The sequence below is a fragment of the Myotis nattereri genome (assembly GCF_964212035.1).
Source record: "Myotis nattereri genome assembly, chromosome: 1".
Taxonomy (NCBI): domain Eukaryota; kingdom Metazoa; phylum Chordata; class Mammalia; order Chiroptera; family Vespertilionidae; genus Myotis; species Myotis nattereri.
Genome location: NC_138075.1, coordinates 11624313 through 11642633, shown reverse-complemented (window position 1 = coordinate 11642633; position 18321 = coordinate 11624313). Strand labels below are relative to the sequence as shown.

Here is an 18321-nt window from a genome sequence, read left to right as displayed (position 1 = left end):
GCCTTTTCTTTCTTTCTTTCTTTCTTTCTTCCTTTCTTTCTTTCTTTCTTTCTTTCTTTCTTTCTTTCTTTCTTTTATGCTTGTTGGGTGTCTTAGTTTACATATTTTTTCATCATGGTTGTGATTGCTTTTCTTCCAAGTACAATAAATACACAAGCATCTCTCTGTTTTAATACAAATCTCATAAACATGTTTTATATGTAAAGGGTGTCCCAAAATTCACGCAAGAAGTAATTTTGATAGAAAACACAGGTTTATAATTTAAAAATATTAATTTTTTATTGATTCGTAAAGTATACAGTATAGGGTTATGTATGGAATAGCATATCGGGTAAATGGCCTCCACAGCTTTGCTGGCACATACACACTCTTTTGTTGAAATTTTCCATGACCGTTTTGCATAAATGTGGCTGAATTTCGATGAGGCTTATTTTCATCTTGATGGCTTGGTTAATCGACAAAATTGTCGCGTTTGGGGTTCAGAAAATCCACGAGTGATTGTTGAGAAACAAATGCATCCACAACGTGTCACTGTTTGGTGCGGATTTTGGGCTGGAGGCATCATTGGACCATTCTTCGAAAATGCAAAAATGCGGCTGCTCAGGCAATAACAAAAGAGTGTGTATGTGCCAGCAAATCCGTGGAGGCCATTTACCCGATATGCTATTCCATATGTAACCCTATACTGTATACTTTATGAATCAATAAAAAATTAATATTTTTTATTATAAACCTGTGTTTTCTATCAAAAATTACTTCTTGTGTGAATTTTGGGACACCCTTTATAATACTTCATCTAAGGGGTAGGATCATGATATACTTAACCATTCCTTATTTCTAGATATTTAAAAAGCCTTACCTGTGTCATCTCAGCAATGTTATCCACGAGTTCGCCAAGGCACGAATGGCCAGGCAGGACTGTCAGCCACAAGATCTTCGGTGGTTGCTTTGCTCACCCATCAGAAGCTAAGGGGGATGTCTGTAATGATGAACTGCCACTGCGCCAGAGCATGAGGAGTGAGGTGCCAGAAAGGACAGCGAAGGAGGGGCAGAGGGCACGTTCTAAAGAGACAAGTATAACTTCCAATAATAAAGGCAAAGCCCCACAAAACACTTGCTCGGGAAAGTCACTGTACTGTGTACCAGCAGTGCATACAGGCATCTCAACAAACAATCCTGGCCCGAAGATGTAAGTGCAAAGATAATCTAGAAATGAACCAGGAGTTCAGCCAGCACTGGGGAGTGGGGCCAGGGGCTCCACTGAGCTGGAGCTGCTTACCTGTGTCTTGACAGATGAGGAGGACTTCACTGGACAGGCCAAGGAGAAAACAAAGGTAGGCAGAGGGAATAGCATGTGCAGGGTCTACAACAGCAAGGTGTGTTCAAGGACGCTCAACCCGGGCACTGAAATGAGAGAGGATGGGGTGAGCTGGGAAGAATGGCTGGGGTAGGACCTGAATGCCGTGTGTTGTACGACAGAGAATTTGTCTGGTCCTTGTCCCTGGTTCTTCAGAGGGAAACACCAAATCTTTGGAATTTCCTGAGTGATTCTTTATTACTTATGGTGGGTCCCTGACCATACCTGAGTTTACGCTAACAATATGACTCAGGATGTGGACTCCCCATGGACCATGTGATTAGAAGGTTGGGGTTTTGAGCCAGCTGACCGCTAGGCAGTGGACAGGGGCTGGAGATGGAGTTCAATCATGCCCTCATAATGAAACTCCCATAAAACTCGAGACACCAAGGCTCCGGTGAGCTTCCTGCTTGGTGAGTGCATGAGTGTGCGGGTGGGCGGTGCGTCCTGATTCTACAGGGAAAGGGCACAGAAGCCCAACATCCAGGACGCTCCCCGACCTCGCCCTATGTGTCTCTTCATGTGGCTGGTCCTGATGTGTAACCCTTTCTCATTAAACTATCACCGTGAGTATACCACTTTCCTGAGAGTTCTGTTTATCAAATGTTCTAGCAAAGGATCATACCTTAGGTAATTGACCAAATTTGTAGCCAGTTGGTCAGAAGTGTGGGTAGCCTGGGGATCTCTGAACTTGTGCCTGGCATCTGAACTGAGAGCAGTCTTATGAGGGACCGTGCCCTTAACCTATGAGTCTGTGCCAACTCCAGCTGATCTGCAGAGGAATCACATAGCAATTATTGCACCATTCTACGGTGTTTGGATCTTATTTTGAAGGAGTTTAAATATGGGAAATATCAACTATTAGAAAAATCACTCTGTGGACGTACAAAGAATGGGTTAGACAGCAAGGAATATGAAGGAGGGGGGGTCACAGATTTCTGAAGATCAGGCAGAAACAATAAACTGGCCGACAGACAGCATCAGGAGTGAAGACGAATTGCCATCATCTCTGAAAGAAGTGTGTGAAGGGGCAGATCAGAGAGCAGCATCCCCATGGGTTGGTTCTGCCAGGGTGTGTCCAGCCTGTGGTGGAAGGAAGGCAGCAGTTTATTGGAAACATCACCTTCAATGATCCAAAAGCTAAAAGATTTATATCTTCTATAAAAAAGACTAACAAGATACATTTTCCTTTTGAGTCTGTGGGAAGAGTTTAAAGATGTTGAATAATACAGCATATTATTGTGTGCTCACCCCTGTCCCCAATTTAGCACATATTAACATTTTCTTCTTTTTCCTTAATTTATTCTATTTGTGCTTATTTGTTTTTTATTATAAATCAATGGTTCTCACTGGGGGCTGGGGGAGTGGCAATTTTCCTCTCCAGGGACATTTGGCAACGTGCAGAAATATCTTCTGTTGTCATAAATGGGGAGTGGCACTGAAGCTAGTGGACAGAGCCCACGGATGCTGCTAAGCATTCTACAATGTACAGGACAGCCCAAGAAAGAATCATCAGGCCCCAAATGTCAAGAGTGCCGAGCCTGAAAAACCCTGATTTAAAAGAAATAAATTATAGAAAAAATGGAAATCCCTGTGTACCCACTGAGAAAGGGAGAGGAGATTCAACTCTCCTCCCTTTACTCTCCTTTATTCACTGTGGTAGAAAATAAGATCAGGAAAAGCCATTTCCAGAAATAAGATTAGATACAGGGCTAGGCTTGTTTCAGCCCTGACCAAAATATAATGTAACAAACACTCCCTCCTTCATTCGGTCCCTTTAGACTCAGCCACCGGGAGTCCATCCTGCAAGATCTTCTACAGAATATAGTAGGAGTTTAACACCTGTTGGAATAGAGTCACCGAAGGTAGGCTTATTAAACAAAGATGACCTATTTCAAATCATAGTTTTATAAACAACTTATAAGAATTTTAGGTTAATTAACCCAAGAATTTGAGATACTGACATGATGCTTCAATGCAAGAAAAAAATTAACTGAAATAAGTGAAAGTTACTGAAACAGATGGAAAAAAAGCTTATTTTTTTATTTAAAAAAAGAACACTAATATTTTTCAACTACATGCTAAGTACTATCCTCTACACTGGTGATAAAATATCATCTCAGGTGAGGGAAACATCATTTTAGATGCCTTCAAGGATCTCATAATCCAGAATGAGAAGCGCACACATTAGCAGATAATGTTCATGAGATGATGTGGTGGGACCATGGAAGAGAAATTTTTTCAGTGTAATTGCAGCAGCAATGAAATAAAAGACTCAACTGGTAATAGCAACACTCTTTTCATCACACCCGAGCTATGGTTTATAACCATGCAATATGAGCTGAGAATGCCATTTAAATAGTCAAGTAAACTTGCCCTACCAGATTTAAAATATATTGCTGTAATAGTCCACAGTAATTTGAATGGTATGGAATTGGTTTAAAACAAGGTAGACATAATAGCACAGAATATGGAGTACAGAAACAGAACGTACTCCATCATCTGTATGGCATTTCAAATCAGCGAAGAGATAATGATCTCAAAATAAATTTTAATTCAGCGGAAAAATGTTATTATAGCTCCAGTTCTCCTTAATACCAAATAAATTCTAGTTGGGTCAAAGATTAAATATTTTAAAAACACATGCAAAAACAAAAAAAATATAGGTATTTTTTACATCTTGGGGCAAATAAGATCTTTCTAAACATGACACCAAAGCTAGAAATTCTGAAAAGAAAATGTTGATAGATTTTACTAAATTAAGATTTTTTTTAAACTTCCGAACTATGAAAAAAACCTGTCAAAAACAAATATAAAAAGTGAAGCAACAAAAAAATGTTTAAAAACTATGTCATCTGAATTAATACCTGAAAACATATAAAGATCTCTTATAAATAAGAAAAATATGACTCTCCCCCATAAAAATGGGAACATGAAATGAAAATGCAATTCACAAACCAAGATATGCAAATAATGTGGAAAGATATTGTTCTTTTTAATAGTCAAAGAAATGCAAATTTCACCACAATAAATGATAGTGAAAATTTAAAAGACTGAAAATTCCAGTATGTGCAGAAGACATATATACACTGAGAGTGGGAAAATAACTGGGTAGAAACCTACTGTAGGAATTTGGTAATATGTGTAAGAAAGTCTAAGGAGAAAATAATAAAGGCAGGTAGAGGGGGGAAGGAGACGATACAGGGAATACTTTTGAACTAACGCGTCCTTTTCTAGGAATTTACCTCAAATATGCATCTGTTGTGTTTATAATGGTGGGTTAGTCTGCTATGGATGCCATAACTAAAAAACACAAATTGCGCCGAAACCGGTTTGGCTCAGTGGATAGAGCGTCGGCCTGCGGACTGAAAGGTCCCAGGTTCGATTCCGGTCAAGGGCATGTACCTGGGTTGCGGGCATATCCCCAGTAGGAGATGTGCAGGAGGCAGCTGATCGATGTTTCTCTCTCATCGATGTTTCTAACTCTCTCTCTCCCTTCCTCTCTGTGAAAAATCAATAAAATATATTTAAAAAAATAAATAAATAAAAAACACAAATTGTGACTTAAACAACAGACATTTATTTCTTGGAGGCTAGAAGTCCAAGATCAAGGTGTTGGCAGGGCTAGTTTCTGGCAAGACCTCTTCCTGGCTTGCAGACAGCCAGGTCTTCTCCCTGTGTCCTCACATGGCCTTTGCTCTGGTGTCTCTCCTCTTCATATAAAGATGCCAATCATATTGGATTAAGGCCTCACCCTTATGACCTCATTGAACCTTACAGTCACACTGAGGTCTTCAACATGAATTCTGGAGGAACATAACTCAGTCCATAACAAACAGTGAAAATTAAAAACAACCTAAAGTTCTATACAGTAAAATGTTATGCAGCCTTAAACTGGAATTGGTTTAAGTGATGAAATCACCCTGGCCAGTGTGGCTTTAGTTGGTTGGGCGTTGTCCCGTGCATCAAAAGGTGGCTGGTTCGATTCCCAGTCAGGGCACATACCCAGGTTGCTGGCTTAATCCCCAGTAGTGGGTGTGGAGGCAACTATCAATACCTATCAATGTTTCTCTCTCCCTCTGCTTTCCTCCCTTTAAAATCAATAAAAAATGCATTTTTTAAAAAAGTGATGAAACCGATTTATACTTATTAATATGGAAGCTGCTATGATATGACATGTTTCTTAAAGGTTTTAAAACAATAGGCTTAGTATGAACACACTTGTGGGAAAAATATATTATATGTATATTTGAAAAATAAAGTTTATGCATCCCAAAGTAAACAAGGTAACATCTAGGCAATGGAGTTGTGGAAAATATATGCATTTAACTTTATATTATAGTGCATAATATATAATGAATATTCTTACCTTTATAATAAAGGAGAAAGAAGTTATTTACAAAAGGACAGTTCAGTCCCAAATTTATTTCTTCCAGGATTATTTAAATAAAGTTCAATTTCTGATTACTAATTTTGCATAAATAATTGCAAACTATGAGCCAAAGTGGCTCTACAGGGTGCACCAGCAAAGAGGCCACCGTCATGAGGCAGATTATAAGCTTGAGTGCAAGTGATTCATTTGGGGGGAAATTATGAACTTAAATAAATATTAACTAATAGAATTTATGGGTATACTTAGTGGACACTTGGCAATCATTTTATTAATTTGATCATGTTAGCCTGTCAAACTAGATAATTTAAGCCAAAAGGCCCTATTAGACAAATATAGAATAATATACTAACAAATTTCAGACACAATTCGTTCTCTTTTTAGCAGCTCGGAATCCAGTGTTCAACTTCAACATCAACCACACAGAATTCTGGGGGTAAATCCACTTTACAACTAGGAAAAAACCAACACAACAGTCTATGTTTGTTTAGCTCCTGATTGGTTTACCAACTAATCCAGTCCTCAGAGTGACAACTTTTTCCTTTTAGTGAAAAATCATCTCAGTTTGCTCCTTATTTTGAGTTAGATTTTGTATTTAAAAAATAAAAATTCAGCCCTGGCAGGTAGCTCAGTTGATTAGAGCATCGTCCCCATACACCAAGGTTGCGGGTTTGATCCCTGGTCAGGGCACATATAAGAAGCAACCAATGAATGCATAAATAAAAGTGTTTCTCTCTCTGCCTCTCTCTCTCTCTCTCTCTCTCTCTCTCTCTCTCTCTCTCTCTCCCTCTCTCTCTCTCATCAATAAATAAAAAAAGTATTTAAAAAATTTTTAAGCCTAAATTCAAGTCAGATCCTTCAAATTTGAAGAGCTCAGCAATGAAATGTCTGGTGACAGTGGTGACAGTCATTCAGACTAAGCAACACTCCCAGTTTGGTTTGCCATTCTGCATCATTAGTGATGCCTGTGTTGTAGGCAGAATTCCGTAACACAGCTTGATTTGCCTAAACTCAAGAAACACTTCTCTCCCTGTTAGATGGGAAGGTGGCACCAAGGGTGGAATTCATCTCCTGATTTGTCACTATCTTCAGAAGTTTGGCTCACTGATTCATCAGAACAAGTGAAGGCATGATGTCTTCCAACCTCTCTTGAGCTGATCAGGCAGCTGATGGCAACCTTGCACGGTCCTTCAGCATATGGGTTGCATAATCTATGGGGGATTCTGCAGAATATGTTGATAATGACTTCCTCTGACATTCCAGTTAATTATCACTATTGATTCTTTAATACTTAAAAAATACATGATGCTTAATTTGTTCATGAATCAGTGGTTTAATAAATGCCAGTGTATATATTAAATTATGTTAATGTTTAATATCTTTTATGAGCAGTCAAGGGTACATTAAAAATTAAAATAAAATTAATTCCCACTTTCCCATTCTTACACTGTAGGTAATGTTATTTTGCACTGTACAAATTGATGTTCGGTATTTGGAATTAATGAACTTTGTGATTTGTTTACTGCCTGGGGTGTTATTCATTACTTTTTCAATTACTGTAAAACTTTATACATCACAACATGAGACCCTAAGCAATCAGATAAACAGTGCTAGGGAGTTTTTCCTTTTAAATGGGATCATGTAACAAAGGCAGAAGACTAAATTAACATCTCTAATATGCCAGCCAGAGACACTGGGTTTCTCATCGGTGGGCTTGCGAAGAACCTTCCAGAAGTGAACCTTTCAGAACCAGGATGCTCAGGAGAACCTGGTGTCCTGCCCTTGAGCAACTGAAAAGTCATGGTTTTGTCGCCCACAGCACTCAAAAGCAAGGTTCCCTGGGACCCAGTGTAATAGCTAGAGGCAGCTGAGAGTTTGAAAGTACTGCCATGTCATATCAGCCTACAAACTTTCAGAACTACCAGGCCCTAAATGTGTCCATGTGTTTGATTTCTTTTCATATTTCTTTTAGTAAGCACGGACAAGATTCCCAGCACTGCCCTGGGTTCTAAGGGCTGAGGGAACATACAGAGATGACACCGCACCCCCCCCCCCACCTTAGGGTTTGTTTGTTTGTTTGTTTGTTTGTTTGTTTCATCTCCTGGAAACCCTGTGTCATTCCCAGGAGGGGCACCCCATGTAGAACATCACCCCTGCTGGGAAACTCACAGGGAGGCAAGGAAAGGTTAGAGGGGGCCTCACTGAGCTGCTCCCACAATCACAGGAGAGGGAGAAGAGCAGTAGGGAGTGAGGAGAAGCCATTGGCAAGGTGACAGAAGCAGCACATGGGCTCAGTGGGAGTCCAGGTTGCACACCAGCAAGCCAGCTGGAGGAGGTAAATACACAACCAGGAGGGCCCAGGCTTCCTCCAGCAGCTCAGCCCACTCTGCCTGCTTACCCTCAATGTGCCAATAGGAGGAGGAGCTTATCACTTGGTACGAGGGATCACTATTCAGTGGCAAGAATGAAGGCAGGAAGGAAAGACCTCTCACCTTCACAAAAGATAGACCTGATGACAAGTTGCTGCATTACTAATGCCCCAGAGGCTGGGGAGCCTGTTGGCTACTGGGGCTGGGACCAGGCCACACAAAACACCAGAAGGAAGCTGTTGGGAGCTGTGTAACTAATGAGCGTTTATGGGTCCTTTGCAAAGTTATACAAAATGCCCATCGCACAAGGAAACACCAAACTCTAATTGTAGGCATTTTATTTCTGTATCAAACATATAACAGAATCTCCGTTTTCTAGAATTTTCCTAATTAGTCTGTTCTGGCATATCTTAGCCATTCTGTGCTCACCCCTTTGGTCATCCTGGATTGGAACAGGTCCCCCTGTGCCATGGCCTCCTCAGTCACAGGGATGGTTCCAGTTCACTCGTCTGTCGTATAAGCATCTATCTGGGCTGAGCCCTCACTTCTTATCCCCCAACCTGCTCCTTGCTTATAGCCTTTCCGAGACCCTTGGACCTCTGATGGCTTCTCTGGGCCTTAACCCTTCTTCCTGCTCCTCCTTAATTTAAACACATTCCGTTTATCAGGCCTGTACAGACCCCTCTAGGAGCCCCTTACCCAGGACGGGTCTCCGCAAGCCATCCCAGTCCCTCCAGCTGAGCTGACCAAGGCAGTCGTGGATAATTTGCTTTTTGGAGCCAAGGGAAAAAAATCTTCTTTTGCTTCAACACTTCCAAAGACCCCCTGGTTCTTCCTGGATGGTGAGGGAAGGTGTGGACCTCAGGGTCTTCATTTCAAACATCAGTGAAGGCTCCAGAGTTGTGGCTTACCCCAAAATGTGGCTCCTCAGATAATAGGACCAGACACTGGACTCCTTGGCTTGAGTCACCTCTCTCGTCATTTGATGTTTTCTGATAAGGGACAATACTATAAAATTAAACAAGCAATAGTGTTCCAGTAGTTGCAAGTTCTTGGGAGTGGAGTTCTTTTAGGCCTATTATAACTATCTATAAAAGGTCCCCAAAGCTATATAGCCCTTGGGAAGTAAAGATGACTTAGGGCCTCTGAAACTGCCACAATTATTTTGTTAAATAAATCATGGTCCCCAGAAATACCCCGATAATTTAGGGATAATCTTTAGAACCTGGCTGTGGTGACCTCATTGTAGTGAATAGAATGTGGGTTCTGAGAAGTCAGGACTAGTGTTCAGTTCCAGGGCAGTTCATGGCTATAGTGCAGTGATGGCAAACCTATGACACGCGTGTCAGAGGAGACACGCGAACTCATTTTTTTGGTTGATTTTTCTTTGTTAAATGGCATTTAAATATATAAAATAAATATAAAAAATATAAGTCTTTGTTTTACTATGGTTGCAAATACCAAAAAATGTCTATATGTGACACGGCACCAGAGTTAAGTTAGGGTTTTTCAAAATGCTGACACGCCGAGCTCAAAAAGTTCGCCATCACTGCTATAGTGTCTTCAGTCCCAGCTGGACCCTGTGGGAAGGTGGCAACAGGCTGGGAAAGTGACCGAAGGAGGGTTCAGGGATCTGCCCCACTGCAGTCTCTGGAATAGGTGTGCCACTTGCCCCAGTTGGAAGAACTAGTGAATTCCCAAAGCTGAACGTCAGAGCGCCGATTTCTCGAATATAGTGGGCAGCAGCCTGGATATTTTGGGAACCACCCATATCATTTCCCTTCTCTCTCCTGGGAGAGCAGTCTACATCTACACATCGGTTCCCAGGAGATCAATCTCCAGAAGCCCCGTGAGTGCAGGTTACAGGGTCAAGGTCCTGCTGCTTCAGCTGCCAGCTCGGGTGATGAGGCAGAGAGCCAGAATCACAGAGGCACGTTATGTGGACTTACACTGCTTCCATGGCAACACACAGACACCATGAAAACGACTGTGAAAAGTTTAGCCATCTTGATGTACCTGTTCATCTTAAGCTTATTTCAACTATCACTTTAAATGGTCAGCTTCTAACCTGATTTGATTCTTGCAACTTGTGTTTGATTTTTAAGCTTAAAATATTAATGAAACGATTTACTTAGGAATTCACCTGGTGCCTATTTTTTTTATGTATGGTTTTTGCAACAGCAATCCCAAACTCTTGAAGGACTGTTTACTTCCATTATTTTTATTTGTAAAAAATATATTTTTATAATCTATTTTTATTGATTTCAGAGAGGGAGAGATAGAAACATCAATGATGAGAATCGAGCCCGCAACCCGGGCATGTGCCCTTGACTGGAATCGAACCCCCACCTTTCAGTCCACAGGCCGACGCTCTATCCACTGAAACAAACCAGCTAGGGCTACGCCTCCATTATTTATTGATTGCTTTCTGCTTTTTTTGTTAACCCAGGGAGGTCATTCATTCTCAAAATGTAAACTCTTGCAATTGAATCGAATTACTCAGATCTCCGCCCCCCCACCACACCCCCCCACCCCCCACCCCCACCCCCTGGCAGGCCATGCGGCCAGGTCTCTCCTCAGAGCTCCAGATACCTGCACAGCTGCCGAAAGCACATCTCTACGTGTCCACATGTCCTGTTGTATGAAACAAAACCTGTTCCCTTCTTTCCCAACTGACTTCCTTTCCCAAGCCTCCTATTGACTTCTATCAGCTACACTGTGCAAATATTCCTGTTTCCTTTGGGGATCCCAAACCCATTTATTTCATCACCCACTGGGTCCCCTGAATTATACATAGTGTCATCACTTCCTGGGTAAATGAGTGCATATTTTTCTGGGGAGAAGACCTCCCAAGTTTTCATTCTGTTCTCAAAGGGTCTATGATCCTCTCCTCCTCCAAAAGGATCAAAATGGTCTGTCATTTAATCAATGCTCTCATTATGTTACACTTTATATTAAAACAGCCCCTTAGCTGAGCCCCTTGCCTGTTCTCCTTTCAATCCATCTGTACACTGAACACCACCCACTATTTCTTCAGTCAAACACAAGTGCTAATGGCTTCAGTTCTCTCTCCCTCCTCCCAATCTGAAGGGTCCCCAGGAGCTGGGCAGTGCACCCCCCGCGCCGCCCCCCCCCCCCCCCCCCACACACACACACTTTTATTCCTAATTCTCTGTGGCTGCTCTTCTACCTAGAACACCTCCCTTGCCCCTCTCCCCACCTCTAGCCACACCCACATTTTAAGCAAAAGAAGCCTTCCAGACTAAGACCGTCCTAGATATAAGAGTTTGGTTTCAGATAGAATACCCATCTGAGTGGGGATGTGGGCCTAGAGGGCTACAGGGCTGAAAACCTTGACTTGAGAGTTGTCTGCACAGAGTTTAAAATCTTGGAAAAAAAAGACGAGCTCTCGAAAGCTTCAACCTTGAGGATGAAAAGAGCTCTCAAAGGGAGATGAAAGTAGAAAGCACTCAAGTGCTCATTCTCAATTCTACAGCACTTCGGTGCCCGGCCCTGTGCTCCGCAAAGAGTGTCACTCCAACGCTTACAGAACGAATGTGGATGTTACATTGAAAACGTGTCTGATGGGTGGTGCAGGGAGTTGCATAGGGTCAGATTTGCCTGCAAAATATTGTTGCGGGACAGGGAACCTGGTCCTGATCGGGTCTGCCCAGGGCCGGCCAGTATTGTGTCGTTTCTTGATTTCGTGCAGGAAAGATTTCACAAGTCCAGGTGATTTTGAGGGTAGGCTTATTAAAATAATAAGCCCTCACTGGGGACAGTGAGACAAGGAAGTGCTTAGCGCAGAGGAAGTAACAGGAGAGGACGAGACGGGCCTCTTTGGCTCACTAGGAAGTCAGAGAAAAGGGGGCCTTGGAGACAGCTTCAGGGGGTGAGCTGTCCATTGCTCCCTGGCTCCTCGTCTTGTGGGGACCCTGAGAGTTTAGAGATGCTGCCAGTGGGGGAAGGTGAAGGGGAAGAGAAAGACATTGTGCGTGCTCCCAGGAAGGAGAGCACATGCTGGGTCCTTGGTTTTGAGGGTTTTTACCTGTCTCTTGCAGGCGGGAATCTTAGGGGCGGTCTCAGGGAGGGTTTCAGCAGAATACTCATCAGTTTTCCAGGTGTGCCCTTTCAGGGTCATGGTCTCTAGGGATTGGTCAGCGCCTTAGTCATTGCAGCTGGTCCTGGTGTTGCCCACCTGGTTTTGCGGCTTTTCTGGGCCTGGACCTGAAATACAACAGAGGCCTACATGTTATCTCTAGGGTGGCGACCTCCTCCAGCTGGCTGTAAGTGGCCTGGCCAGTTTGTTCAGCTCTCTATCTCAGTTTCCCCATTCCACTTGCCAAGGAATGTTTCCAGCTTTTACTATCCTGACTCAATATTTTGAACAAAGTGATTTGCAAAAAATAGGTGAATTATTTCCCCTGTCCTTGCATTAAAAATTGTTATTTATAAAAGCATGATCGTTGATAAACTGTTTAAAGTAGTGCATTAAGTCAAATGACATCCTTAATAGGTGCTCATTAAATATACATCTTTCTATTAACATTTTTCATAGATATGATAATAAAGTACATCTAAAGTGGAGAGAGAAAAAATAGACTTTGAATTAATAATTGGTAAATAATTCTCTCAGGCATTTGCTTAATTACTGTTACTTATGCAACTACCCCAGGCATAATTTTTCAGGAAATTATTCATGTCTTCTTAGCAACACATTTAAACCAATATTATTGGTCTCTAAGTAGTAAATGTGTCCGCAGTTAAGTTAGGTATTTCATATTATGAGTAAGTATTAGTATTAAACTTGGAGCTAAAGAGAGAACAAAAAACGGGCTGGTGCACAGACAAATACATAAGGTCTGTTATTTTTGCAGGCAACTGAGTTGCCAAATTAGCTGTTACTGGGATGGAAGACCAAGCAGGAAGCGTGTGGCTCCGGGGCTGGACTCCTCTCTCTGCATCAGCAATGCTCACCAATATGACATCTCTGCAATGCTTCATCCTCCTCATTTGCAGAAGGTAATGGATAACAGCAAGGCCTAGCAAGCTCGGTTACTTGCGCCAGGCACATGGTTGCTATGGAGCCAGGCCTCTACCTGACAATCTACTGCCTCCCAAATCTGCAGCCATTTTTGTGTAAGTTTCCCCCAGGGCTTACTCATGCCCTTTGGACCTCCATGCACAAGGGCCCTTTAAAAACCTTTCAACGAGGCTTCCTGAAAGCTCCTGAAACCTTCATCCCCAAAGCCGCTACCCACAGCATTCCGCCAGCATTCGGACCACACAGCCCCACTGTGCCCCAAATCTAGCAGAGAATTTCCAAGTAGGAGAAGCCCCAAGGATAACTGCTCCTCTCATTTTACATGTGACAAAACAGTAGCCTGGAAAATCTAAGAGCTGGCCCAAAACTGTGCACCTGGTTATGGTGTGGCTGGGCCAGAACTCTGATCTTCTCCCCCCAGAGTAGGCGCTGCTGTACCCTAGTTCTCCCAGCTGTTAGTGACGTTAGCTAAGTAGAGCTGGCATTTCAGCAGGTGAAAGCGGGTCCCTTTAGGAGTCCTGAGAAGCATCTGAGACTTTTGTTATTTATTAGAAAGGCATTGCTCCAATTTACTGGAATGTTTCCCTTTTACAAATTGACTCCTGTCCTTGCCAAACCCTTCCCATTGATTTCCTTTGGAAATGACCTACTTTGACACCCTTGACCTTGTTGCCCAGCTGTGGGCGTGGGGATTCCTGTCCTCCAGACTCCCTTGTAAATGTAGTGAGCACTGGCAAAGAATGGGAGGAAAAGGCCGGAGATTCAGAGGTCTTATGATGCAGCCAGCAGCCAAGTCCTTGACCTTCGAGCAGCCTTGGGTGCCTATGCTTTCAGGAAAGGCTTGAAGGTAGCTCAGTGCTAGCGTGGCTCAGAAATGCCCTTCAAAGGAAAAAAAAGAAAGCCTTCCAGCTGGATAAACTTGGGGTAGCCCTTGTCCTGCCTTGTTTCCAACTTAAAGCTCCCTCACCCCTCTCACCCTTCCTCACTGGTTTAGGCAGTTGGCCCAATTTGTCAGCAACCAAAGCAAAGACCATGGGCTGAGCTGACTCACTTAGGAACAGTAATTCCTTTCAGAGAAGAGTCCCCGTTCATTTAGGCACCAGAGCAATTATTTGCTGGCTGACAGTTCTAATTACTTTTTACTGCAGGTAGGTAACTGTTCCAGAAGCCACGCTAATAGGATTACTGGTTTCTGAAGGGCTTTTGGAACAAGTAATTTTCAAGTAGTCAGCTCAGCCTGTTCAGTGAACTTTCCACTTGGGGTAAATTCCTTCCTCTGCGGCTCCTCACGGCAGGCAAGGTGTGGGTCCTTGGATGGGGCACTTTGGAATTCAGGGGTATTCTTCTTCCATGCTCCTTTGTTTGAAAAGGGGACCAGAGCAAATCATGCTTGAGGATTTTTCATGAGCTTGCACCAAATCATTCTTCTAATTTTCAACTGCTCTGGCAGTTGGTATTACATTGTATCAGCCAGCCCACCTTTTTAGCAGTAGTTAGGGTCACTCACCTTGCCAGTCATGGTGTCCCGTGGTAACTTCTCCCTCCATGCTACCCATTTCTGAAGGGAAGTTAAACAATAAACCCAGAAGACCTTTGAGTTGAGGTTCCCACCAAGATTACCAACTGTTTTAGACTGCAGATAATGATTTCGCAACACGGTTCTCTATTTGATAAGAAATAACCCTTCTGAATGATTACCAACATTTGACTCTATCAGTTGGTTTGACATTTAACAAAGTTTAAAAAGCTCACCCATAATCCGTTGGGAAAACAGCGTCTTACTGAGAAGTCATTCAAGGTGTTTTTGCTCTTGTTATTATGACTACTTAAACATTCCCACCCTCTGCATTGCCATCCCCTAGTTAGCTGAACTAGGGTTTTGAGTGGGTCATAATTGTTCTCTTTCTGTCCCCGAGTTGGCCTATCCTGGCACCTGGCCAGGAGAAGCAGAAAATGCAAAGTTATATTATTGGGAGAAGACTGGGCCTAATGTGAACCTTAACAGCTCAAGAAGATGCAGTTCTGCTTTTAAGTAGATGAGAGCACTGAGTTCTTGGGAATCAAGAGAGGATGAACTATATAGACTATTTCTTTTTCTGCTTCATTGAAAGATAATTGACATGTAACAGTGTAAGTTTGAGGCATACAATGTGATGATTTGATATCACGAAATGTTTACCACAGTAAGGTTAGCTAACACCTCCAGTCCCTCACATGATTACCATTTGTGTGTGTGGTAAGCCAACTTCCAGGTATCCTATATAATAAAAGGCTAATATGCAAATAGACCAAATGGCAGAATGACCAGTTGCCATACTGTGCACTGACCACCAGGGGGCAGGTCCTCAACGCAGGAGCTGCCCCCTGGTGGTCAGTGCACTCCCACAGGGGGAGCGCCACTCAGCCAGAAGCTGGGCTCATAGCTGGCAAGCGCAGTGGCAGTGGTGGGAACCTCTCCCACCTCTGCAGCAGTGCTAAGGATAGGTCTCTAGTCTATCCTATATAACTAGAGGCCCGGTGCACAAAAATTTGTGCACTCGGTGGGGAGAGGGGGTCCCTCGGCCCAGCCTATGCCCTCTCGCAGTCTGGGACCCCTCGGGAGATAACAACCTGCTGGCTTAGGCCTGCTCCGGGTGGCAGAGGGCAGGCCCAATCCCTAGGTGCAGCCCCTGGTCGGGCTCAGAGCAGGGCTGATTGGGGAGTTGGGGCTTCGCCCCCTGTCATGCATAGAGCAGGGCGGATCAGGAGGTTGCGATGCCACCCTCAGTCATGCTCAGGGTAGGGCCGATTGGGGGGTTGGGGCACCGCCCCCCTGTCACACTCAAGGTAAGGTCGATTGGCACAGAGCAGGGCCAATCAGGGAGTTGAGGCGCTGCCCCCTGTCACTCACAGAGCAGGGCCCATCAGGGGCATTGGGGCTCCGTACCCTGTCACACACAGAACAGGGTCGATCAGGGGGTTGAGGAGCTCCTCCCTGTCACTCACAGAGTAGGGCCGATAGGGGAGTTGGGGCACCACCCCCTGTCACACACAGAGCAAGGCGGATCAGGGGGTTGGGGCGCCGCACCCTGTCACACTCAGGGCAGGGCCGATGGGGAGGTTATGGCTCTACCCCGTCACACACAGAGCAGGGCCCGTGGGGGGGCAGTTGGGGCACCGCCCGCTATCACCCACAGAGCAGGGCTGATCAGGGGGTTGGGGTGCTGCCACTGTCACACTCAGGGCAGGGCAGATGGGGAGGTTATGGCTCTACCCCATCACACACAGAGCAGGGCCCGTGGGGTGGGGGCCACACCCTGTCACACACAGAGCCGCAGGGCAATCAGGGGATTGGGGAGCTCCCCCCTATCAGGCACAGAGCAGGGCTGATCAGGGGGTTGGGGTGCCTTCCCCTGTCAGGAACAGGGCAGGGCGGATAGGGAGGTTGTGGCCCCGCCCCATCACACACAGAGCCGCAGGGCGATCAGGGGGTTTGGGCGCTGCCCCGTCATGCTGATCCTGGTGCCGGGAGGCATATTACTCTTTTACTATATAGGATAGAGGCCTGGTGCACGGGTGGCAGCTGGCTGGTTTGCCCTGAATGGTGTCCTGGATCAGGGTGGGGGTCCCCACTGGGGTGCCTGGCCAGTCTGGGTGAGGGGCTAAGGGCTGTTTTCAGGCTGGCGGGTGACTGAAGCTCCCAACCGCTCCTTTTCTTCTTTTATTTTATTCTGGGCCAGCTTTAGCTCTGAGGCTTGGCTCCAGCTCTTAGGCCTCGGCTGCTGAAAGCAGGTATCTGGTTTGTTTAGGTTCTATAATCAAAACACTGTTTCAGCTCCAGCTCTGAGATCCCAGCTGGCTGAAAGCAGGTTTCTGGGGTTTTGTTTAGCTTCTATATTTGTAACAATGTTTCAAACTGCAAGCTCAGAGGCCAGCAGCGGCAGGGAGGGAACGTTGGAGTCCTCCGTCACTGAAGCAAGCAAGCCTCATGTTCGCTTGAAGCTGCCTGGCTGCCGGCCGCCATCTTGGCTGGTAGTTAATTTGCATATCGCCCTGATTAGCCAATGGGAAGGGTAGCGGAGGTACGGCTAATTACCATGTTTCTCTTTTATTAGATAGGATAATGCCTAATATGCAAATCGCCTGAACGGTGGAACGACCGGTCACTATGAGGCACACTGACCACCAGGGGGCAGACACTCAAAGCAGGAGCCGCCCCCAGCCCACAGGCCCCAGGCCAGCCAAGGCAGGTGCCAGTGGAGGCCTCCGATCACCCCACCAGTTGCCCCGCAGAGAGAGGCAACCGGCAGCAGCAGGGGGCGGGGCTGGTGAGCCGGCAGCACCAGGCTGGCCAAGGTGGGTGCCAGCGGGCCTCCCCTCCCCGCTGCCAATCACCCCATAGATCGGCCCTGATCACCAGCCAGGCTTAGGGACCCCACCTGTGCACAAATTTTGTAAACTGGGCCTCTAGTATATATATAAGGTTAAGTGACTGTCCAACCAGTAGCTATGACATGCCCTGACCACCAGGGGGCAGACGCTCAATGCAGAAACTGCCAAGCTGCCGTGACTTGGCAGTGGTGGTTCTCAGGTGACACACCCCAGAACCAGAGAGGAGGGAGACCAATTCTGGGGTGCATCACCCAAGAATGGCCCTCTCGCAATCCGGGACCCCTCAGGGGATATCAGAGAGCAGGATTTGACCCAACCCCTGCAGGCAAGGCCAAGGAACCCCACCTGCTATAGGGACCCCGCTCACTACACAGATGCCCTTCGAGCCATGGCACCACCCCAGGTGTGGCCGGCCAGGGAGGGACCCCGGGAGGTTGGCTTCAGGGCATGTCCAGCCCGTCCTGCCCAGTCCCGCCCCGCCAGCCACCTTCTAATTAATTTCCTTTCAATGTGCACAAATCTGTACAATATAGTCACCGTGTTGTACATTAGCTCCAGAAATATACTACTTTATGTTTAAATATTTATGATCCTTTGTATTTCCTCTTTGATAAATTGCTTAATCATGACTTTTACCCATTTTATTGGAGTCGTTTTCTTTACTTGTAAGAATTCTTTATTAAATATGCATATATGATGTTACACAGGTTGAGCGTTAACCCATAAACCAAAAGATCCTCGGTTCGATTCCCAGTCAAGGTATGTGCCCGGGTTGTGGACTCAATCCCCA

At 44.9% G+C, this 18321-nt stretch overlaps 1 long non-coding RNA gene across 1 annotated transcript in view; it reads right to left on the bottom strand.

Moving 5' to 3' along the window:
• Positions 1 to 924: 924 nt before the first annotated feature.
• LOC308514188 overlaps positions 925 to 18321 on the bottom strand; it is a 28113-nt gene continuing 10716 nt past the window's right edge. The window contains exons 2-4 of the long non-coding RNA XR_013995575.1: positions 12165 to 12343; positions 1280 to 1404; positions 925 to 1062 (exon numbers count right to left, since the gene is read on the bottom strand). This is a non-coding gene — a long non-coding RNA (uncharacterized lncRNA). The remainder of the gene's footprint in view (positions 1063 to 1279; positions 1405 to 12164; positions 12344 to 18321) is intronic.